Raw genomic sequence first — 25,244 nt, 5'->3', positions numbered from 1 at the left:
AAATGACTTTAATATTCAGCTTTCTCCATTAATATAATTATTGATATGATATTGATATGAGTCTGACAGGAAACATGAATAAAAATAGAAAGTTACAGATAACTTTATTGTTTGTTTCAGAAACTTCCTAAGAATCTATTTATCTGATGATACCACTAGTCTTCTTCAAGGATCCTTCCCATTACAATAGATTATTCAAAGGCGTTCAAAAGACTATGTCCTCTTCAAGAGTTCTCTAAAACACTCCCTCAAAATTGACTCCCTTACCTCAGTCTGTGCACCAATTCTACCATTATCTAGAAAATATTTCTCAATCTTGATCAAACCCCTACATAAAAGACCTACCTTATACCAGACCCCCAAACAATCTGCCCTTGTCTTCCATTGACCAAAGAAACAAAATAGCAGGTTATTTTACAACTGACTTTATAACAGTGGAATTGCAACTTGGGACAGGCAAACAATGGGAAAGGGTAGGCAAGTCCGAAGAAAAAAAGGGAAGATCCACTTGCATTCAGTTTCAGGAGGAAATTGAGGAGGATTGTTTTGAACAAAAAGTGCACTGGAGAATAAGAGTTTGGGGTTGTGGAGGTTTCTCACTGGTTGGGAATTGTGGCTAGTGCCTTATGGGACAGGGAGTGATCTTCCTTCTCTCTGCTAATTAAGCAGGCGGTGATGAGTGGTATGTATATGTGCGTGAGAGCACCCCTTTCAGTGCTTTCTTTCATTTTAAATGAGGTTTCCCTTCATTCATTTTCATACTTCCCACTTCCAGAAAGACACTCGAACCCTAAGGTAGCACCTTTCTTTATTCTAGGGAGCAGTAACCTCAACTTTGCTTTATTAACTAGTTACTTGGTATTATGGTTTGTTTGCTGTTTGTTTTTAGGGACTTAGATATTTCACATGCTCATCTGTTCACTTGTTTGTTGTGATATTTTAAAAACAAGTGTATATATAATGTATATGTACATTCTAAAGAACAGTGTTAATAATTAAGTGTACTTCTGCTTTCTGATTATTTATGGTACTATTATGGCAGCCCAACATTCCTGCTTAAACAATTAAAAATATCATTATTAGTCACACAAATTTTAAAAGCATCACAGAGATATGAGACAATGAAGACTAGATGGACTAACATTCCAGAGAGGGGAGATTCATTCCAAAGTGCGGTCACAGTTGCTTTTCTGGCCTGAGATAAAAATTTATCTTTGCTGGCCCAGCCTGAATTTATGTAGGGGAAAGAAAAACCAACAAAATTTTTAACAATCACATGGGGCTAGAGTGAGAAACAGAGAACTGAGTGTCCTCAAATGTATGGTCCTTTGCTCCACAAGACATTTTCTCTATTCTGAAGCTCTGCAGAAGGTTTAAATGCTCCATAGAAAGCTTCTGAAAAATAGAACAAAATCTTATAAAAGTTCACCAGTCTTTAAAAAATAGAGCTCTGTGGTGAGGGGTGGGGCTGGGGTGGGTAGAGTCTTTCAACAAAGAAGAATTTAAAGTCCTAGAAGGAGAGTTGAATGGATTCTGAGGACCTGTAGCCATATTTCCTCTCGGGGCACTTCCTCACTGGGGGTATAGGTGGGGACCAAGAATCTAGGCTTGGTCTCTTGACAGAAGGTTGTTGTGGAGGAACAGGAAATCAGCAGAGATTTTGCGTTCTCTCTGGGTTACAGTGATAACATTTGTGTCTGGGTGGTCATGAAATATGTGGCATTTCTATATATCAAGATGTCTGCTATAGTCTGAGGCTGTGTAGCGCTGAATGGCAGAGCTAAACTAAAACCTTCTGAAGTACAGATCTGAGTCTCCTACTGCCTTCCCAGGCGGAGGAAGCAAAAAATGGTCATGTCTTAGAAACAAGGATAAGCTAATGACTGACTACCAAAACTGCAATCCAGTGCCAGCCTAACAAACTTTTTGATTTGATTGAGGTTATCAGTTAGGATTTTTGATGTCTTAACCCAAAGAGGAACTTATGGACTGGATACATCTTTGCTGGTTTTAGCCTACCCCCTGAGCTAGGTGGGAGGTTGAATTGGAGACTCTTTATGAAATAGCTCAATAGCTGAAATAGAAAAGAAAAACCCCAAATCACCTGCATTGATTGGAGGTTTGGAGATATTTGCCAGTCTCACCTTGGGAATAGGTGGGCATTATTAAATAAGTAAGGAGTAGTTACATAGCTTCACCAGAAGTATCCATTTATCATCTTTATTAAAGACCATTTTTTGTTTACATATGTGAAATTTCAAGTAAAATTGAGTCTGCTTTGGGCTTTCCTTATTAACCCGTACTATTTTCTTTCCTGGATGATTATATCTTTAACTTTCATTCTTAAGTGACTGTTTTTATATTCCAAGTTTATAATTAGTATCTCTAAGTTCTTGGGCTTACTCAGTTGGTATCTTTTCAGAATTTTGAAAGCTGATCATCCCATTATCTCTGGATACTGCTATTTTCCTTCTATTAGATGCTTTGGGGTTTTATGTGGACTTAGTGATGTGCTGGTAAATGTGTAACATTGGCTCTTCAAAATAAAAAATACCTGATTGTAGCATTTTCAGATTTCCATGGTGTGAATATTCCCATCATGGTCAGTTTCGAGCTACCAAAGGTGATGTTCCTAAACAGACTTGGAAAGAGAGAATGTACAAACAGCTCTTGCAGGCTGATCAGAGCTAGTTCTAGCAAACTAGTTTGTAGACTTATATTATTCTTTCTTACTGTGTCTTCCGTGTTACATATTTTAGAAACCTCCAGGTTTCCAACTTCCACCTTGGGTATGATTAATCTGCTAATGCAGACCTTGAGTTTTAAATTTCAGTTTTAGGGGTGCCTGGGTGGCTCAGTCGGTTGAGCATCTGCCTTCAGCTCAGGTCATGATCCTGGAGTCCTAGCATCGAGCCCTGGGGCGGGTTCCCTGCTTAGCAGGGATCCTGCTTCTCCCTGTCTTGCTACCCCTGCTTGTGTTCTCTCTTTCTCTGTCAAATAAATAAATAAAATATTTTTAAAAATTAAAAAAACCCCATAAATTTCAGTTTTAAATTTTTTTCATTTTTGGGGTAAGTTTTTAAATATGCTGGTTTTCTACTCTTATTTTCAAGCCATTCTTGTATTTATTTCAACAAATACATATATGTTACATATAAATTACATATATGTAGTTATGCTTATACAATTTTATTTTCTGCTTAATCATTTCAAAATTGTTTTTGGAAATTTTGTCTGTTTTTGGTGGTTTTAACACAGGGAGCCTTGTTTTCTTTCATATTTTGTGATTTTTGACTGTGAACTGCTCATTTCCCCTGAAACATTATTTTTGGAAACTTGAGCTGAAGTTAAATTTCCCAAAAAGGGTACATGTTTGCTTCTACCAGTGACTTTTTAAAAATTCTCTCCCAAGGTTTTAGATTGTGTACTATAATTTCCTAAAACAAACCTGTATGAAAACGAAACCACCTTGTGGTTACAGATTTTCCAGAGATTTATCTCTTTCCCCTTTGTTCCAGAATTGAAAATGGCATGTTTTCTTGCTGTTATTTTCAGTAAAATCATTTTTATCTCTCATTAATTGTTATTCAGAGTATATACTTTGAGGTCCTGGTTTTACACAGATTTCTCCTGTTGAGTTTCCATGTTCTGTGGGCTTAGGGATTTATTTTCTATTCTTTGCAATCTTTAAAATAGCTTTCAAAACAGAAGTTCAAAGTCTCCAGCATTTAGCAGATACCCTCAGGGGAAATCTTTGAAATAAAAATTGGCTTTGGTTCTCATCTGATTTGGGGGTTCTGGATTTCCCAATTTGGGTGCTGGGAATTGACCTTCCTGGCTTTTGTTTTTGTTTGTTTGTTTTGGGGGGTGTCAATTTAACAGTGAATTTTATTTTTATTTACCTATCTTTTTACTACTTTTTCAGAATGTTACTTCTTTCACTGTGTAAAGTAACATGAAATATCTAGTCTCTCAAGTTACATATCAAAACCTAAAGCCAGGATTTTTTTTTTAAAGCCTTTTTTTTTTTTTTAAGCCAGAATGTTAATCTAATGAAAATCCAAAGCACAGAATACAGCAGACTATGTCAACACTGAGAGAAAAAAGTTGTGCTTTTAATCTTATTGGATGCATGTTTTATCTTTTCACCTAATCCTTTTTTAAGGAGCATTTTCAATTTCTTTATAATAATTTAAATTTAGAACTTTTTCAGATTGTTAAATTAGATTCAATTTGCCTAATTAAATTGACTCACCTCACTTGTTTTACACAAAGTTTTTCCAAGTATAGAATGTAACAAGCTAGTCTGAGTTCCTGTTAACCACAGACAACTGCATTTAACATGCATTAATCACATCAAAATAACTTCTGAAACTGAATTTTACAGTTTAGTTGAGGCATTTAGCAAGCGTCGGTTTTGAAGTTCTTTCTCTGGTGTTTAAATTTTATCTCTCTGTTTTCTATGGTTTGTGGTAAAACAGGGTATTTCTCTACTTAATAAAAATTACTGTCTTCAGTCACTGATAGATATGGATTATGGGACCCTTAAAATTGAAGGATTACATTTTAATATTATACCTTTATTGTGCTTCCAAAATATCTAACAAGAAATGGGTAATTTTTTTTTTTTTTTTTTTTGAGTACAGATTTTAGGAATCAAAGCAGGACTGTTAGTCATTAATAATATACACCTGTCAGGAGGAGGTCATTCAAAAGACATGACCTCTGATTGACCTGTGAGCTGGACTCAGGCACTGGGAGGGTTCTCTGTCTTTGGTATGTGGCTTCCACTTGCTCTTCCTGATCTACAGACTTAGGGATCAAATTGCATATCAAACAAATGTTTTCAGCATTTTGGATTGTGGTAGACAGAATAATGGGTCCCCCCAAATGTCCAGATCCAATTCCCTGCAACCTCTGAACCTGGAAATTGCAAACTAAAACTAGTTTAGGTTACATGGCAAAGGGGAGTTTAGGTAACACGCAATTGGTTTGGTTAATCAGCGAACTGTAGAGTAACCTGGGTTACTCAGGTAGGCCCAATGTAATTACAAGCATTCTTAAAAGTGGAAGAGGGAGGCAGAAGAGAACCAGAGGGAGTCCTGACGGAGGAAGCATGGTGAGGGAGCTTCGGTGCTGGCTTTGAAGATGGAGGAAGGTGGTCATTTCTCCAAGAGGTGCAGTTGGTTGCTGGAAGCTCCAAAAGGAGAGAAAATGTAGTCTCCCCTAGAGCCTCCAGAACTGGGTTTAGGCCAGAGATACCTGAGATGAACTCATCCAGAACTGGAAGATAGTATAAATCGGTAAGGTTTTAAGCCACTTAGTTTGTGGTGATCTGCATAAATCTTTTTTTTTTTTTTTTTTTTAATTTACAGCGTTATTGAACTATAACTGGCTTATAACTTCTGTGTAAGTTTAAGATCTATAGCGTGGTGTTTTGGTACACGTAACAATTGCAAAATGGTTAACATTCATGGTGACTTTTACAGAGAAAACTTGCAGAGGTATCTGTTAAGAGTTCTGTGAAATGTATGCTTTTGATACGTAGTTCTTCCGCATTATCCAGAAATCTATTAATAAACATAGTGCAGCTATTAAATACTATATTCAAAACACTTTGCTATAAATTAAAGGTACAATAGTAAACAAGACAGAAATCCTACCTGTGCTCAGAGAATACATAATGGAGAATTTCCAGCATATTAACTTTATTATTAACCGTAAAAACAAGCTCATTGGGTATAATACTCCACATAAAAGGATGAAAGCCGTGTCCTCAAAATGTCATTTAATTTTGGAAGTTTTGTTGGTATAGAGGAGGATTTACTGGAGCAAATCTGAGGGTGTTGGGTGGAAAAATCTCTCTGTCATACTAAATTTCAATTGCAAAATTGGCCGATTTGCATATCTTTCACCACACTACATTTCCTGCTGTGCTCTAGCCAGGTTCTCCAGATAAGGGATGCTCCTCTGTACTTCTCTGAGTTTTACATGTACTGTTCCTTTTGTTTAACCTGGTCTTCCCGATGCTTTTCACTTGGCAAACGCATGCGTTACTTCTTTTTCGCTTTCCCTCAGACTTGACTTCTAGGAAGTTTCCATGATCCTCTTACTAGCCTAGGTTATGTTGTCATCTTTATGTTCCTACAGTTTTTGGTGCTCATCACTATCCGATTTTAAAAGACTATTGAAAGCAAAATTGTGATGTGACTATATTGAAAACAGGTGCCAAAAAATAAGTGTGAGAAAGAAACCGATTCAGAACCTTCGAAGGAAAGATCTGAGCACTAGTTCATGACTAAGCTATAAATAACATAGAAAAATGTAAAAGTACCCTAACATAATATAAAGTACATCCATATGACAAAAGTGGGCTAATGAGAGAACAGAATTTCCTTGAGAGGACTGTTACCATTTTCTGATGCTGAGAGGATGCCCCCACACCCAGGGAGCAGGATGGAAGTTACTATCTTCCTATCTCAGGAGTAGTGCAATTTTTTTTTTCTCCCAAGAGACCACTCAGGGAGCTTGACCCGCATCTGAAGTGGAGGCGCTCTGCAAACTTGTGCCTGTCTCATGCCTAAGTAAGCCTGTGTGCCTAGGTTGTGGCTTGATGAGCAGGTAGATACTGGTGATACTACACTACAGTCCTAACCAGTGTTGAGGCAAGGGATGTGAATGTTCCCCACGGGTCAGGAGACTTGCTCTGGAGTCATCACAGGTTCTTCCCATAGTGACAAAGTACCTATTGACTTTTGTTTTATGCTCCCTTGATTATAGAATCCTGTAGATATTACATATTTATACCTCTAATACATGGCTGGTGTATTGTTATACAGTAAGTTGGACATTGAATGATGAATGAATGTATGATAGATTGATAGGTGACTGTTCTGAATGTTAATCCAATTTAAACTAATCCAAAATAATGGCCTTTTTAAAAAGGCAAAGGGGTGCCCGGGTGGCTCACTTGGTTAAGCGTCTGCCTTTGGCTCCGGTTATAATCTTAGGGTCCTAGGATTCAGCCTTGCATTGGGCTCCTTGGTCATCAAGGAGCCTGTTTCTCCCTCTCCCTCTGCTGCTCCCCCTGCTGTGTGTGTGCTCTCTCTCAAATAAGTAAACTCTTTAAAAACCAAAGAGATTTGCAAAACAATAATCCTTTCCCTCTAATTTTCTTAATATTTATCTTAGGTAGAGAAGACATTAGTCTGTCTTTCAGATTAGGTAACCAGCTCAGGAAGAAGGAACTAATTATATAGTTAATAAGAACAGAATTTGTTTTTCTAATTCTTTTCCTCTTTCATTGCATCAGTTGATTTAAAATGTCAATTGAAATAAAATGATGAAAGGGTCCCTATTTTGTGTACATAGAAACATTAGATGAACTTTTTGAAAATTGTCATTTTAATTATAATTATAATCAATATATAATTTATTGGTTGGAAGTTGGAGTGAATAGAAAACCAAGAACTTAATGTACCAGTCACACTATCACAAAAATCTGCATGGATGATAAAATATGCCATTGCATGTATTTTTACTTTTTTTTTTTTATTAATAACATTGCTAATTTAATAGCCACACCTTGACCATGCAGCTTTTTTATAGAATCCACTTTCATTACTAGTCACAGTTTTGCCAAGTAAGCTTCAGGGGGAAGTAATTAAATTTAATAGAAGCCACCTTCATTTTGAATCTGCCGTCAATTTAAAGCCATGGGGAAAGGTAATTACATTTAATAGACACCACAGTTTCTAGACGAAGATGTACGGTATGTGACGTTAATCATTAGCCCAACAGTCAGAAAAGTAAAATCTCACTTACAACAAACTCTCTGTAAGTAAACTAGACCTTCCTTTTTCCTTTTCAACGTAATAGAAGTAAAAAATGATGCCTATTTGGCTCTTAAATATGTTATTGAAATTTTACTCAGAAGATCCAGTTCATTGATTTCAAACAGTGAAATGAAGGTAGATGGCATTTATGAATCCCATTGCAGTATTAACGCTTAAGGTAACATATATTGATAATATTTTTATTAAATATTTCTTAGACTCAGTAACATCTTCTCTTTCCTAATTGCTGAGGCTGGCACAATAAACAATTGTTGTTTTAATCCATTCTTATTAGTTTTTTATGCTGTGGTTTATGTAAATTAAAGATGTTTACAGAGTTTCAGTATATAGGAGTTTTAAATCAGTGAAAGATCATAATAAATATGAAAACTGAACATTCCTTTTTGGTAAACACATCTACAAGCCTGACTGCATTTCACTAAGCATTTTATAGGTTCATTATGCCATTTGGCTCACATTGAAGTCACCTTAGATTTAATTTTTATTTTTTCTTCAGGGTGTATGAATAATTTTTGGCTTCTGTTTAGACATTTGATTTTAGAAATAGTTTTTAAATCAGATTTAGATAATGAGCTCCTGTAGAGTTCCATGGAATTTCCCAAGAGTTCATGAAATTAAAAATGCATTTAGAATTGGTAAAATTTACAATGCTATTTTAGGAATCTAGGATTATTACTCTTAAGTGATAATTTTATTCAACACTTTCTTTCATGTACCTATTCAGGCTAGCATAGTCCTATATAGAGAGAGACAAGGAGAGAAGAATATGAATATTTTTCAGGATTGAAGACAATCAAAAATATCTTAATTGAAAATAAAATTGATCTAAATAGCATCTTGCCACTTAAGAAAAGTAATAATTATAAATCTATAACTGTTAAGTACAATAATTTTTTTTTAGAACTGAAACATAGAAAATTTTGTAAGGAAATTCTAAGAAATTATACACTTACCACTTGTGATAAAAATGAAACCACAATTGTCCTTTTTAAAACATCTGTACTTTTCACTTTTAACTAGCAATCTTTTAAGAACTGTGGTATCTATTTTTTCTATCTTTTTATTTGTTTAGTTTGCTCATTTTTCAAGTATGCAGACTATTGGTTCATTATCTTTAATAATGTCATTCATAGTTCTCAAGGGATTGGTTTCTTTAAGACTGTAACAAATAGTTATGGGGTCAGGTTTCACTGGATTTTTAAAAAGATTCATCATGTTTAGTGAGGTAAGAGTTTAAAACAGTTGATTAATCACATCAGGTACCTTGGTTGGGTGTCTAGAGGCATCCTCCAAATTTAAGAACTAAATTTGTTCAACATTTTCAAAAATCTAAAATATTCCGTATTCATTTATAGTTTATCTGAACAATAAAACCTAAACAATTAAACAAGCTCTATGGTTTTCTTGAACTCAGCATTGCTTATCTTAAATGTTTGCAACAGCCCAAGGGATAGTCAGAAATTCATACATTTTTAGTATTAGTACAATTCTTCTATTCAGCAACCTTTCTAAGTCATACAGGTTAAGTATAAAGGGGAGTTTTATATCACTATCTACAAAATTTAATAGTCTTTAAAACTTCAGTATAAAGTTTGGTATTAAAAAAAAAATTGGAAGTTTTTGAAAAGTTGTATTTCTTTTTTTTTTCAATTTAACCTCTATCAATTGCAAAGGGAATAATCTTACTGCATCAGTTTACACAGACTATTCCAAAGCTCCAGTATTAGAAAATAATATGCTTTGGTCAAATGATATTTTAGAACTACTGTTAAAAGTTTAAAGTTTTACATTTATCTTTTTCAAATACTGTATGTAAAGAAATACCATAAAAGTTGCTAAAGTGAATAATCACAAAAAACACTTCGTAAATTCAATGAATTTTTGAAACCCCATGGATTTAAAATAAAAATAGCAAAAAAGATGAACTCTAAAATTACCTGTGGTGATTTAAGAATAAGGGTGTTATTTTCAGAATAGCATTATTAATTGTTAGTATTGATGAATGTTGCTTAAAACCAACCTCCAAATAAGGTACCTAATATCTTCATATAATAAAGATACATTTTACTTGTAGTACATTGTGTACTTCCATGCTAAAGCAAGTGCACCCAAGAACATAAGTTGATAAGTTTGAGTATATTAGGGTTGAATAATAGAAAAATACAAATTGGCTAATTTGTAGCCCATACCCAGCCATGTTGTTCCTTACTGTTAAACATCCTGCTATTGCTCACAATGTCTTTATAGAAACTTCCATATGAAATATTCTCTGATTCTCTAAGAGTCTGCTTACTATGGTGTGAAACTCTAATATGTTGCGTTAGTACTTTGCATGTATCTCCATTAATACATTTGTCATATTCATCTGAAAAATAATTAAAAGCCTACTATAAAAGAGAATGCCTGTTGGCACTGAATATAGCAACAAACAAAATCTCTCCTCACGTGGATCATTACAGTTAAGTGTATTTTAATACTTTTTATGTATCTGTTTAATACTTTTTATGTATTTGTTTATCCCATTGTGGGATGAACTATTATCTTGTTTGAAATGTTACTTCTTATCCATACGTTAGTATGTAGTTTCAACTGGTACAACAAAGAGCTCCAAGAGTGCAACACCCAAACAGGATACTTTATTATTTAAATAATAGTAAAAAGGGGTGCCTGGGTGGCTTAGTTGGTTAAGCATCTGTCTTCGGCTCAGGTCATGATCCCAGGGTCCTGGTATCCAGCCCCTCATCGGGCTCCCTGCTCAGTGGGGAGCCTGCTTCTCCCTCTCCTCCCTGCTCCTGTGCTCACTCTCTCTGTCTCTCTCTCCCAAACAAAATCTTAAAAAAAAAAAAGAAAAAAGAAAAGAAAAAGTAACAGTAAAAAGGAAAAGGGAAATTCCCAGTGAGTAGATTTTGTTCCACAGAATTGTCCAGAGATCCGTGTTCTGTTTATAGTGTTACCACACCATTCTCTAGAGCAGCATTCGCATCAGAAATATAAGGCAAACCAAATTAGAAATTTAAATTCTAGGGGCGCCTGGGTGGCGCAGTCATTAAGCGTCTGCCTTCGGTTCAGGGCGTGATCCCGGCGTTCCGGGATCCATTCCCACATCGGGCTCCTCCGCTGGGAGCCTGCTTCTTCCTCTCCTACTCCCCTGCTGTGTTCCCTCTCTCGCTGGCTGTCTCTCTCTGTCACGTAAATAAATAAAATCTTAAAAAAAAAAAAAAATTAAATTCTAATCATATAAAAGATAAAACTGATTTTAATGTATTTTATTCCAGGATATTTCAGGTCTCCAACATGAGATATAGATCAATTATTGAAATTCTTTTTTTCATACTATATCTTCAAACATAGGTGTATATTTTATACTTGCAACTCATGTCAATTTGGATTAGACACTTAATTTGGACTAGCGTCTGCTGTATTGGACTGTTTTTTGCTAGTGTACAGCCCTTGTATGAATGGTGGAGGCTGGCTCATGACCACTATATGTAATACCTCCCTTAGAGCTGGGCAGGAGGGACTGCTTCCTTGTCTTCCATGGGGCAAAATGGTCCTGCTCATTACTCTGTGCTTTTTGGCATGTTGTGGTGAGCCCAAGAACAAGAGTATATATGTACCTGAAATATGTGCTCCTATTTTTAGAGTGTAGTCAGAGTACCTGGGAACTCGGAATTTCCTTCCAAAAATTTCTTGCCTACAGGGCCAAGACCGTCGTTCTGAAGGTAAATATGACACCAGTGTGTATACGCATTAACCTAAAGGATGACCATTGGGTTGGGGCGTACCTGGGGCTTAGACATATGGTCTGGGATATCCATGTGTGTCTGCAGCCAATCTCACTGTGCAGAATCGTACATGAGGCAGGAATAGTATACTAATCTGTCGTGGACCTTGGGCTAGGTGCCAGGTTTTCAAGTCTTCCCAGTTGTGACACAGAATGTAGATGAGTGGAAATTCTAGATTTAAGCCTGGACTTCTAGGTGGTTAGGAAGGTGAAATTATTAAGTTAGAAGACTACCGCATACTTTATATAGCTGTTATGTTGACTGGTCTCTTAAATACTTCTACATGTATGCAGCTCTCCATTTGTACTCTTCAGTCCTTACAAATGTTAAGGAGGTGTTTGGTTGCATCTGTAGACTGCATATAGGTGAGAGAGTAAAAGAGGGAAATGTATTCCCACTCATGTTAAGTGTAATATTCAGAAATTTCAGCCATGATCTCACAACCCATGATGAAAGCTTAATTACATAGATTCAGTTAACTGTGAAAGAAGCAAGAAAATAAGGTATTGAGCTGAGAAGCCATGTGGCCAGTTAAAATGTCCGTAAATGTATTAATATATAAAAAGGAAAATGAATTTTGGGAACAATTAGAGGTAGCAGCTACAGCCCACCATTTGCTTCACATTTCTATCAGCTTTCCTGATGGTAAGTAGTCATCCATGCCCTCAACAAGTTTAGAGTCTAGTGGGGAACAAGACTAACTAAACCATCATAGTACAGTGTAATGACTCTTGTTATAGTGTTAAACATAATCCAAATTGCTTCTTTGAAGGGCCAGTAAGAGCAGGAGCCAATATGTTTTTTGGCAGAGGAAAAACTTGTTTAACCATATTGTTTTATCATAAACACATGATTGTACTCTGTATTTGATGGATGAGTTAGCTTTCACTAGACCCATTAACAAGCATGCCATAATTCTTTGCTTTTACATTTGAGTCATTTAATCATAGATTCTCAGAACATGTAGAAAAAATGTTCTATCTATTCAACTTCTTAACCAGAAGATAATTTTTCATGGTATTTGTTATATGTCCTCTAAGTCCTACTTTAACTTCAACTACTTTTCAAAAATGTATTCTTACTAATATTCTAAGCTTTCAGGGCATTTTGTATATTTCTCTAATAGAGACACATTATATTGTGATACACTTAGCTCTTTGCATTTATGTTTCCCTTGCTAGTGTGTGGCCAACTCAAGACTAAGCTGTATCCTATTCATCTTTATTTCCTAGCATATGTCCCAGTAGATAACACAGTAAATACTTAGTAACTAAAAATGCTCAATTTGTAAAAGATTCATCTTGCGCAGCTGTGAAAGGTCTAACATGTTCTTCTGCCTGCAAGCTAACAAATTAGCCCACAGGAGCCCAGAATTCTCTAGAAGAGAACAGTGTTCACAAAGCAATCTTATCCGTTCCTCCAAATATCCATGAAGCAACATGAGTGCTTGGTATCCCCTGCATGTACAGGAATTGAACCATAGGAGAAGAACCCCAAAGTTGGGAAACTCAGAGTTTATGTAGGGTGGGCTGGCTTATCTGTTCCTCTCCACCTCAGGACAGTGAAAGAGACCTTTGCTACATAATACAAAGAAATCCTCTCTCACCTTCTTCATAGGACATATTTTTAGCTTTCCTCAATCAGCCTGGAATGTAAACCCGTGGCTCAAGGGGTAGGGACAGTTTAAATCCTTCCAGAGCAGTGCACTGTCCGCCTTCTAAGGTAAGCTTGTCATTCTGTCATCCTTTAACCCAGGAGCCAATGCTCTTTGCTCAGAAAGTCTTTATGTGGGCGAATGTGAAAAAAGCAGTTTCCCAACCCAGTTGATATCGTTAAAAAAATTAAGAACCATTTGTGAAGTGGTTTTAGTTTTCTAAAGCTTCAGAAATGAAATCTAACCAATTATACATATATTGGCTCTTAATTCATTTGAAGCTGTGCTCTTATTATCCCATTTCTAGCTTCAGGGTCCTCCAGTCCCTTCCTCTACTTTCAATTAAAGAGGCATCTAGAGTTTTTTCTTTTCTTTTCTTTTCTTTTCTTTTCTTTTCTTTTCTTTTCTTCAGAACTCATAATTATTGAGGTGTCAATATGCATTTCTTAAAGAAGGGATTAGCCCATAAATAAATACATTTAACTTGAACTTGCTGAGAAAAAACATTAAATCCCATGATCTAGGTAAGAACCTGGTATTGAAACAGACTGGTTTATCTGCATCAAACATGTCTAGTTAGACTACTTTAAAACTGTATAATTTTTTTTAGAGGGAGAGAGCAATGACACATTTTTTCCTCTTTAATTTATTATGTTCGGTTAGCCAATACATAGTACATCATTAGTTTTTGGTGTAGTGTTCAGTGATTCATTAGTTGCATATAATACCCATTGCTCATCATAACACGTGCCCTCCTTAATACCCATCACCAGGTTACCCCATCCTCCGACCCCCCTTCCCTTCTGTAACCCTCACCTTGTTTCCTGGAGTCCAGAGTCTCTCATGATTTGTCTCCCTCTCTGATTTCTTCCCATTCAGTTTTCCCTCCCTTTCCTTGTGGAGCTCCACACTATTCCTTATGAAAACAGTATGGAGTTTCCTCAAGATGTTAAAAATAGAGCTATCCTACAAGCCAGCAATTGCACTACTAGGTATTTATCCCCAAAGATACAGATGGGGTGCATGTGCCCTTTGTTTTCAGTACAGTGTTCATAGCAGCAATTTCCATAATAGCCAAACTGTGGAAGGAGTCAAGATGTCCTTCAGCAGATAAATGGATAAAGAAGATGTAGTCCTCTTCAAATTTTTACTTCCATCACTGCAAGTATGTTGAGCTCATGGTCTTTCAAAAATTATCTTATCTTCCATTTCTATCCAACTTTGATTTTTGAGCTTAGAGTTCAGCAGAGATGGAACATGCAAGTAAGTTACTAGTATATTAACAATGTGGTAAATGGTATTCCAACATAGAAAACGGGCTTTCCTAGCAAGGTCAAGGGTGATTTCCTAGCCGGGGCAATGCTTGAGTAGAAGTTTGAAGGGTAGACTAGGATTTAACACCACAACGCAAACACAGTCCAGCAGAGCTCTTTGCCACTCTCTCACGGGATGGCCTTTCGTCCAGTTTGCAGTAACACATCACACATCACCATTGGAGACCTCCACAGACTAGCCCTTACTGTCCACATTTCCAGCAACCTCTGTTCGGGATTACTTCAGTATTGTCTAAGAAGACCAAGGCTTTTCTCTACTATCGTTTTTTCTTAGCCCTCATTAAAATCCTCCATAATGTCCACTCACAGCAATGCAGGCTTTTTCTAGCAAGCAGCTTGAAATTCTTCCAGCCTCTACCCATCAGCGAGTTCAGAGCTGCTTCTGCATTTTAGCTCTTTGTTATAGCAGCACCCCCACGTCTACATACCAGTTTCTTAGTCCATTCAGGCTCCTATAACAATACTGTAGATGAGGTGGTACAAAGAACAGAAATGCACTTCTGTTCTGGAGGCTGGGAAGTGTAAGACCAAGCTGTCACAGGCTCAGTGTCTGAGAGCCCACTTCCTGCTTCATAGATGGCAGCCTTCTCACTATGTTCTCACGTCTTGGGGATGTCTTATTTTTAAATTTTTAAACTTTTAATAAAGTGAACATACAGTGTTATATTACTTTTGGGTGTACAATATAGGTAGGGATTCAGCAATTGTTTACATTACTCTGTACGCATCATAAGTGTACTCTTAATCCCCATCACCTATCTCACCCATTCCCCCACCTACCTCCCACCTGGTAACCATCTGTTTGTTTTCTATAGTTAATCTGTTTTTTGGCTTATCTTTTTTCCCTTTGTTTTTGTTTCTTAAAATCCACGTGTGAGTGAAATCATATGGTAACTTTATTTCTGACTTATTTCACTTAACATGTATGGATCTAGAGAGTATAGTGTTATTGCAAATGGCAAGATTTCATTCTTCTTATGGCTAAATAATCCATCGTGTATATATACACCACATCTTTATCCATTTACCTCTCCATGGGCACTTGGGCTGCTTCCAATAGTTTGGCTATTGTAAATAATGCTGCAGTAAACAGGGAGGTGCATAATATCTCTTTAAACTAGTGTTTTTGTATTCTTGGGATAAATACCCTTTAGTGGAATTATTAGATCATATGTTAATGAACTTACAATTTTCTGAGGAACCTCTGTACTGTTTCCACAGTGGCTTCACCAGTTTGCATTCCCATCAACTGCGCATGAGCATTCCTTTTTCTCCACATCCTCACCAACACTTGTTTCTTGTGGTGTTGATTTTAGTCACTGGCAGGTCTAAGGTGATCTCATTGTAGTTTTGATTGCATTTCCCTGATGAGTGATGTTGAGCATCCTTTCAGGTGTCCCTTGGCCATCTGTATGTCTTCTTTGGAGAAATGTCTGTTGAATTTCTCTGCCCATTTTAAATTGGATCATTTGTTTTTGTGTGTGTGTTGAGTTGTATCTGTTCTTTATATATTTTGGACCCTGACCCTTTATTGGATATGTCACTTGTAAGTATCTTCTCCCTTTCAGTACGTTGTCTTTAGTTATGTTTCCCTTACTATACAGAAGCTATTTATTTTGCAGTCCCAATAGTTTATTTTTGTTTTTTCACCCTTGCCACAGGAGACATATCTAGAAAAATGTAGCTATAGTCAATGTCAGAGACACTATTATTTGTGCTCTGCTAGGATTTTTATGGTTTCAGGTCTCACATTTAGACCCTTAATCCATTTTCAGTTTATTTTTATGTGTGGTGTAAAAAAAGTGGTCCAGTTTCATTCTTTGCCATGGAGCTATCCAGTTTTCCCAACACGTTTGTTGAAGATAGTATATTTTTCCCATTGCATATTCTTGCCTCCTTTGTTAAAGATTAATTGACCATATTGTTGTGGGCTTATTTCTGGTCTCCCTATGATTTTCCTCTAATCTAATGTGTCTATATTTTTTTTCAGTATCCTGTTCTGATTGCTACAGCTTTATAGTATAGCTTGATACCTGGGAGTGTGGTATCTCCAGTTTTGTTCCTCTTTTCAAGATTGCTTTGGCTATTCAGTGATCCTGTGGTTCCATTCAAACTTCAGGATTATTCTAGTTCTGTGAAAAATGCTGTTGCTTTTTGGTAGGGATTGCATTAAACGTGTAGATTGCTTTGGAAAGTTGAGACATTTTACTAATTTTTGGTCTCCCAATCCATGAACATGGAGTATTTTCCATTTGTGTTTGTCCTCTTCAGTTTCTTTCATCAGCATTTCATAGTTTTTAAAGTATAGCTCTTTCACGTCTTTGGTTAACTTTATTCCTAGGCATTTTGTTTGTTTTTGGTGCACTTGTAAATGGGACAGATTTTCTTTTTCTTTCTTTCTTTTTTTTTTTCTGCTTCATTTTTAGTGTATAGAAATGCAGTGGATTTATATATATTGCCTTTTGTATCCTGCCACCTTACTGAATTCATTTATCAGTTCTAGTAGTTTTTTGGTGGAGTCTTTAGGGTTTTTTATACATAATGTCATGTCCTCTGCAAATAGTGAAAGTTTTACTTCTTTACCAATTTGGATGCCTTTTATTTCTTGTATGATTGCTGTGGCTAGACCTTCTAGTACTATGTTGACTAAGAGTAAGAGTGAACGTACTTGTTCCTAATCTTAGGGGAAAAGCTCTGTTTTTCCTCATTTAGGGAGATGATAACTGAGGGTTTTTCATAGGTGGCCTTTATTACGTGGAGGTATGTTTCCTCTACACCTACTTTGTTGAGGGTTTTTATCAGGAATGGATATTGTACTTTGTCAAGTAGTTTTTCTACATCTGTTAAAATGACCAACAGTATGTGAATATTGAACCACCCTTGCATTCTGGGAATACATACCACTTGATCATGGTGAATGCTTTTTTTTTTTTTTTTTTTTTTTTATGTAGCATTCAGCTTGCTAATATTTTGAGGAATTTTGCATCTGTCTTCATTAGATATTGGCAGTAGTTGGGGTTTTTGTTGTTGTTGTTGTCTTATTTGTTTTATTTATTTATTTTTGGTACTGTCTTTGTCTGATTTTGGTATGAGGGTAATACTGGCCTCCTAGAATTAATTTGTTAGTTTTCCCTCCTCTTCTATTTTTTGGAATAGCCTAAGAATAGGTATTAACTTTTTCCTAAATGTTTGGTAGAATTTATCTGTGATGCTGTCTGGTCCTGGAGTTTTTTGACTTTGATTACTAATGACTAGTTTTGGGTTTTGTTTGTTCTTCTAGCTCCTTACGTGTAAGGTTAGGTTGAAATTTTTCTTGCTTTGAAGTAGGCTTCTATTGCTATAAACTTCTTCCCTTTTAGAAAGCTTTTGCTACATCCCAAACATTTTGGGCAACTGTGTTGTCATTTTCATTTAACTCCATGTATTTTTTTGATTTCCTCTTTGAGTTCTTGGCTGACCCATTCATTGTTTAGTAGCTTATTTAACCTGTATGTACTCGTGTCCTTTCCAGATTTTTATTTTTTATTTTTGTGGTAGATTTCTAGATTCATGGAGTTGTAGTCAGAAAAGCTACATGATGTAACTTCAGTCTTTTTGACTTTGTCGGGAGTTGTTTTGTGGCCTAATGTGTGATCTATTCTGGAGAATGTTCCATGCGCACTTGAAAAGATTGTGTATTCTGCTTTAGGATAGTGTTCTGAATGATGGTTAGATCCATCCAGTCCAGTATGTCATTCAAAGCCACTGTTTCTTTGTTTTTTTTGTTTGGATGATCTATCTAGTGATGTAAACAGGGTGTTAAAGTCCTCTACTGTTATTGTATTACTATCGAGTGGTTTCTTTGTTATTTGCTACTTTATGTATCTTCTTATTGGATATCTTCTTATTGGATGTTCCCTTTATGATTGTACATTGTCCTTCTTTGTCTTTTGTTAGGTCAGACAAATAGACTTAAAAAAAAGACTATTGCTCTCCCAGCTTCGTTTTCACTTCCGTTTGCATGATAAATCTTTTCCATCCCTTCACTTTCAATCTGCATGTGTCTTAGGTCTAAAATGAGTCTCTTTGGCAGCACGTGGATGGTTTTGTTTGTTGTTGTGGTTTTTTGTTTGTTTATTTATTTATTTATTTATTATTTATCCATTCCATCCCTCTGTCTCTTAATTGGAGCATTTAGTTGATTTAATTCAAAGTAATAATTGATTGGTATAGCCTTTTTCTTTTTTTCCTATGGTTTGCTTTGTAGTTATTGATTCCTTTCTTTTGCTCTTCTCTCATGGTTTACCATCTTTATTTTGTGATATACTTGGATTCCTTTCTCTTTATTTTTCTCATGCTTGTTACTGGTTTTTGATTTGTGGTTACCAGTAGGTCTATATATAACATCCTGTGCATATAGCAGTCTATATTAAGTTGATGGTCACTTAAGTTTGAACCCATTCTTTATTTCTCTCCCCATCCCACACATTCCATGTATAAGGTGTCATACTTTACATCCTATTTTGTGAATCCCTTGGTTGATTATTAAATATAAACTTAATTTTACAACTTTTGTCCTTCCTACTTTTCTTATACCTGCTTATGGTCTTTCTACTGAAAGGGTCCCCTTTAATATTTCTTCTAGGGTTGGTTTAGTGGTTATGAATTCCTTTAATTTTTGTTTTTCTGGGAAACTCTTTCCTTCTATTCTGAATGAGAGCCTTGCTTGATAGAGTATTCTTGATTGCAGGGTTTTTTTTGTTTTTTGTTTTTTGTTTTCCCTGCCCTTTGACTATATTGTGCCACTTTCTCCTGGCCTGCAGTTTCTGCTGAAAAATCAGCTGATAGCCCTATGGGGTTTCCCTTATAGAAGTGTTTCTGCTTGCTTTTAAAATTCTTTATCACTACTTTTGGCCATTTTAATTACTATGTGTCTTGGTTTTAGTCTTCCTTGGGTTGATTTTTGTGGGGGCTATCTGTGCCTCCTGAACTTGGATTTCTGTTTCATTCCCCTAATTTGGGAAGTTTTACCTGTTACTCAGACTTTCTGCTCCTTTTTCTTGCTCTTCTTCCTGATCCCTATAATATGAATTAATATTCATTATGCTTGATGGTGTTGTTGAGTTCCCAGAGTCTATTTTTATTTCTTTTTCTCTCTGTTCAGCTTGATTGCTTTCCATTACTGTCTTCCAGCTACTCATTCATTCTTGTTCTTCTAGTTTACTATTTATTCCATCTAGGGCATTTTTAATCTCACTTATTGAGTGAACTCATTGAGTTCTTCATGATTTTTGTTTGTCTCTGTGTTGAGAGTCTTGACACTCTACTCTCAAGTCCAGTAATTTTTTTTTTTTTTAATGGTCATTACTTTAAATTCTCTATCAGGCACATTATCTTTGCTTGCTTTGTGTGTGTGTGTTCCAGTTTTTTTCCATTTGCAGCATGCTCCTCTGTCTTCCCATTTTGTCTAACTCTGTGTCTATTTCTATGTGTCAGGGAAGTCTGCTACATCTCCTGCTCTTGAAAGGAGTGACCATAGAAAGAAGAGGTCCTATAGTGCCCTGCAGTGCAATGTCCCCTGTTCACCAGAACCTGGTGCTTTGGGGATGTCTCCTATGTGGGTTGCATGTACCCCACTATAGTGGCTGAGTGGCTTTTGCCTTCAGTCCAATCATCTGCACTGACTAGCTGCCTGTTGTGGGAATGGTTTGGTCTTGTTTTATTAGTGGGCCAGTCTGGGGTCACCTTGGTGCTGAGTTGAGTAGCCTAGGTGTTTGCCAGAGAAGCAGGAGCATGGAACTACAGGGCATTTTCCCTGTGTTGTCCCCTGAGAAGCTTTTGTTGTTGGGCAGGTCCTGCCATCAGACCAGATGTCTGCCCCAGCCCACTGCTGAGTCTTCAGTAGGACTGGTGTCTGTGGTTATATTTTACTCTCCCTGGGTGGGGGGAAGGGGGCACTTTGGAGTGGTGCTGGTCCCTGTCTTGGTTGCTTGCACATTTCCGTACTTGTGGCACTGCTCTGAATGGGCTCTAGCCAAAGGTTTATTGAAGGGGTCAGGTTTGCAGGAGAATGTGAGGATCGGGTGTGGCACTGCTCTGAATGGGCTCTAGCCAAAGGTTTATTGAAGGGGTCAGGTTTGCAGGAGAATGTGAGGATCGGGTGTGGTGTTCTAGGTCTGTTGTGAGAGGTGAACTGGTTCTGCTTTAGAAAAGTTCCCCTTTAGAGTCAGGGCTGGGGGTGGGGTGGGTGGGACATGTCTGCAGGAAAATGGGTGGGCAGTGTCCTTTGTTAGCCAGATAGGTGGAATGAAGCCTCATGAATCTCCCAGGGACTCTTTGCTGCACTGAGGGTGGGTACTTGGGTCTTCATGCCCTCCTGGCTCTCCCAAGAGTGGAGCCTGCTGATTTTTAAATTTCCAGGTGTGAAGTCCTACTGATTGTGAGATTTTGTAAAATTCTGCCCTTCTGGTTTAATGTGTTCCCTGTGAATGGGATGCTTGGTATGGGGGGTCTGTTTCCCTCCTTCCCCCGCTTATGTACCGATGGTCTCCCTCCTTCCTGTAGACTGTCCCAGTGGTCCATTTAGCTCCAGACCATATCTCTGCCCTTTCTATTATTTACTGCTTCTCTACATTTTTAGCTGTGGAGAGTCTGTTCTGCCAGTCTTTGGGTTGTTTTCTGGGTTACTTACACTGATGTGGGTGTTACCTAGTTGTATCCAGGGGATGAGGTGAGCTTAGAGTCTTCCTACTCTTCCACTTTCCGCATAAGTCCAGGAATGCATTCTGTGGGTCCCTTTTTTCATAAGTGTGTGAATCACATTAATCAGTTCTCTGCCCTTATAACCTCATCTCCTCCCAAAGGCCCTACCTCAAATCCCATTACACTGGGGATTAGGTTTCAGCACATGAATTTTGGAGGAACACAACCATTCAGTCTATAGCAATTATAAATTAGAGTAGTTTTGTATTTACACAAAGACTTTTGGTCAATATTTACTTGTTTGTGCATTAGAAACTTCCTAATGATAGCAATCATAGTACAATAGGTGGTACAGTAGTACAATTATGTTGTATAGTTGTTGCTATGTATGAAATTAGTGATGTATTTTAAAATATGGATGTATTATTGCATTATAAGCTTGCGTCTTCATTTTTATGTGTAGATCAAAAGGGCATTACAGGAACCATACTTTAAAAATGGAACAGTTACGGGGCGCCTGGGTGGCACAGCGGTTAAGCGTCTGCCTTCGGCTCAGGGCGTGATCCTGGCGTTACAGGATCGGGCCCCACATCAGGCTCTTCTGCTATGAGCCTGCTTCTTCCTCTCCCACTCCCCCTGCTTGTGTTCCCTCTCTCGCTGGCTGTCTCTCTCTGTCGAATAAATAAATAAAATCTTTAAAAAAAATAAAATAAAATAAAAAAAAAATAAAAATGGAACAGTTACTTCAAAATGAACTTTAAAATGTATTAAAAGCAGAGGGAGGTGGGGGGATGGGCAAAATGGGTGAAGGAGGATGGGAAATACAGGCTTCCAGTTGTGGAATGAACAAGTCATGGGAATAAAAGGCACATCGTAGGTAATATAGTCAATGATATTGTCATAATGTTGCATGGTGACAGATGGTAGCTACACGTGTGGTGAGCACAGCATACCATGTAGAAATGTTGAATCTGTTGTACCTGAACCTAATGTAACATTGTGTGTCTACTATACTCAAATAAAAAATGTTAAAATACATTCTCCATGATATACTTAATTGCCAGACATGGATATTGTATGCTCTGTCACTTCAGTGACGTTTCCAATATATTCTTATTCCTTTTATCAGTGCTATTAAGTGGATTGACCACTCTATACAGAGTATCATTTCTCACCTTTCTGTATGCCAGTGTTTAAATTAATTGAACTTCAGGGATAACTTACGTTACATTTCCAATTTAAAATAAATATGTTGGGGCATCTGGGTGGCTCAGTTGGTTGAGCATCTGCCTTTGGCTCCGGTCATGATCCCAGGTCCTGGGATCAAGCCCCACATCAGGCTCCCTGAGCCTGCTTCTCCCTCTCCCTCAGCCAGCCGTTCCTCCTGCTTGTGCTCGCGTGCTCTCTTGTTCTCTCTCTCTCTCTGAGTAAATAAATTCTTTAAAAATAGAATATGTTGATATAACTTCTTGCTATTTCATTAAACAATACCAAATAATACACTGTTTTAGTTTTTTTGATAATTTGTAGAAATGTAGTTATTAATGGGTCTTCTAAATGTTTTAGAATAAATTATGAAACAGTTTCAGTACAAAATGAGATTTTTTATGAAGATAAAATTTTTTAATTTAAGTTGAAAATATTTGTATTTAAATATCAGTGAAGATTTAGAGTCAGTAAACCTTCAGGTAGCTCCAAAACTAATGTTTAATAAGCAGGGCTCTTAAATCTACCAATGCTATAAATCATCTTGATTTAGCTTAGAAAGCATAGAATGTGTTTCCTTTCACTTGTTCACCAGTAGTGGATTAGAAAACCTAGCTGTGCAAATCCCTGCTAGTTCTGTCATTAAGACATCAGAAGTGCCACCTTGTCCCCATTTGACCAAGTGAGAGGACATTAACCATAGTTTCTAAAATCCATTAATACAGAAATATGTACCATTTTACTTTGGGGGAAAATCCATTTGATAAATGTTTTGTAAATATCAGCAGGGAAGAAAAAGAACCAGAACTCAATGCAATCTTACCACTTTTAAAGTTTCTGAATTCCACCTATAGAGAAGTAAGCAAACACATAGGATTAATATGTAGATGTACCGTCCAAGCATCACTAGTCTATCACATATGCAGGATCTCATAAAATGGGTTTTGCTAGAGTAAGTGTATTTATGTATATTACATGTTTTTACAAAGTTGAATGTGATTTACTTTATAGTAGTTTTTATAAGAAGGGTATGCATATTGGAATTCGAAATTGCTCAAGTAAGATTATGAATTTCATAAATTTTTGTCAAAGAGTTGAGTTTTGGGCAACTCCATTTACCCTTGAAGGCCACTAAAAGTTTACTTTTACTAAAGCCATAAATAATAGATTTTACTATTAATGCAGAAACAGATTCAGAGATTAAAACACAATTATTTTCAGGGACACAGTCCATTTGGTGATTAGCAATGATTAAAAAAAAAAGTCTACCAAACTATTTCATCTTGAGGGTTCTCTACTGTGTTTGTGCATCCGGGTGTGTGTGCGTGCTTGTAAACATGCATATCTATTATATTCAAAACTACACAGTGCATAAATGTAAGTGAATAAAACCTATGTATATATTTTAAATTTTTGTGGAGTTGAGTTGGCATACAATATTATGTTTCAGGTACACAACATAGTGATTCCTTAATTCTATGCATTATGCGATGCTCACCGTAAGTGCTGTTAACATCTGTCACCATACATTACAGTATTATTGACTATATTCCCTATGTTGTACTTTTTATCTTTGTGACTTGTTTTATAACTGGAAATTTGTACCTCTTAATCCCCTTCATATATCTTGCCCATTCCCCAACCCTCTTTTTTAGAAACTACCCGTTTGATCCACTTACAAGTGAAATCATACAGTATTTGTCTTTGACCTGTTTCACTTAGCGTAATACTGTCTGGGTCCATTCATGTTGTCAGATGTGGCAAAATTGCATTCTTTTTTAATAGCTTAGTAATATTCCATTATGTATGTATATCACATCTTCATTCCTCTTGACGGGATGCTGGTTGCCTCCGTATGTTGTGAATAATGCTGCAGTGAACACAGGGGTGCATTATCTTCTTGAAATTTTTTTTTTCTAGATAAGTACCCATCTGTGGAATAACTAAATTGTGTTTCCATTTTTAATTTTTTTGAGGAACCACTATGGTGTTTTCGTAGTACTGGCACTAATTCCCATTTTCACCAACGTTTGCGTGATGGTTCCCTTTTCTCCACATCCTTGTCAACTCTTGTTATTGCTTATCTTTTTGATCCTAGCCATTCTAACAAGTGTGACCTGATATCATTGTGGTTTCCATTTGCATTTCCCTGGTTAGTGATGTTGAGCATCTTTTACGTGTCTTTGGACACTTGTATGTTTTCCTTGGTCTTTCACGCATTTTAATTTTTTTTTTATGTGTGTGTGTCTGTGTTGAGGTGTATGAATTCTTTTATATATTTGAGACTTTAACCCCTTATCAGATCTGTCATGTACAAATATCTTTTCCCATTCAGGAGGTTGCCTTTTCATTTTGTTGGTTTCCTTTGTTGTGCAAAGGCTTTTTAATTTGATGATGTCCCCAAAGCTTATTTTTGCTTTTGTTTTCCATGCCCAAAGAGCTAGATCCATAAATATATCTCCTAAGGGTGAGGCCCAAGAGATTACTGCCTAGGTTTTCTTTTAGGAGTTTTATGGTTTCATGTCTCACATTTAGGTCTTTAATCTCTTTTGAGTTTATTTTTGTATATGGTGTAAGAATGTGGTCCAGTGTCGTTCCTTTGCATATAGCTGTGAAGTTTTCCCAGCCCCGTTTTTGAAGAGACAGTCTTTTCCCCATCATTTATTCCTGTTTACTTTGTCATGGATTAATTGACTGGATAAGTGTAGGTTTATTTCTGGGCACTGTG

Source organism: Ursus maritimus, unplaced genomic scaffold (genome assembly GCF_017311325.1).
Source record: "Ursus maritimus isolate PB19 unplaced genomic scaffold, ASM1731132v1 scaffold_10, whole genome shotgun sequence".
NCBI classification, from domain to species: Eukaryota; Metazoa; Chordata; class Mammalia; order Carnivora; family Ursidae; genus Ursus; species Ursus maritimus.
The sequence above is the reverse complement of the archived record's forward strand: the minus strand, read 5'-3'. Positions refer to the sequence as shown.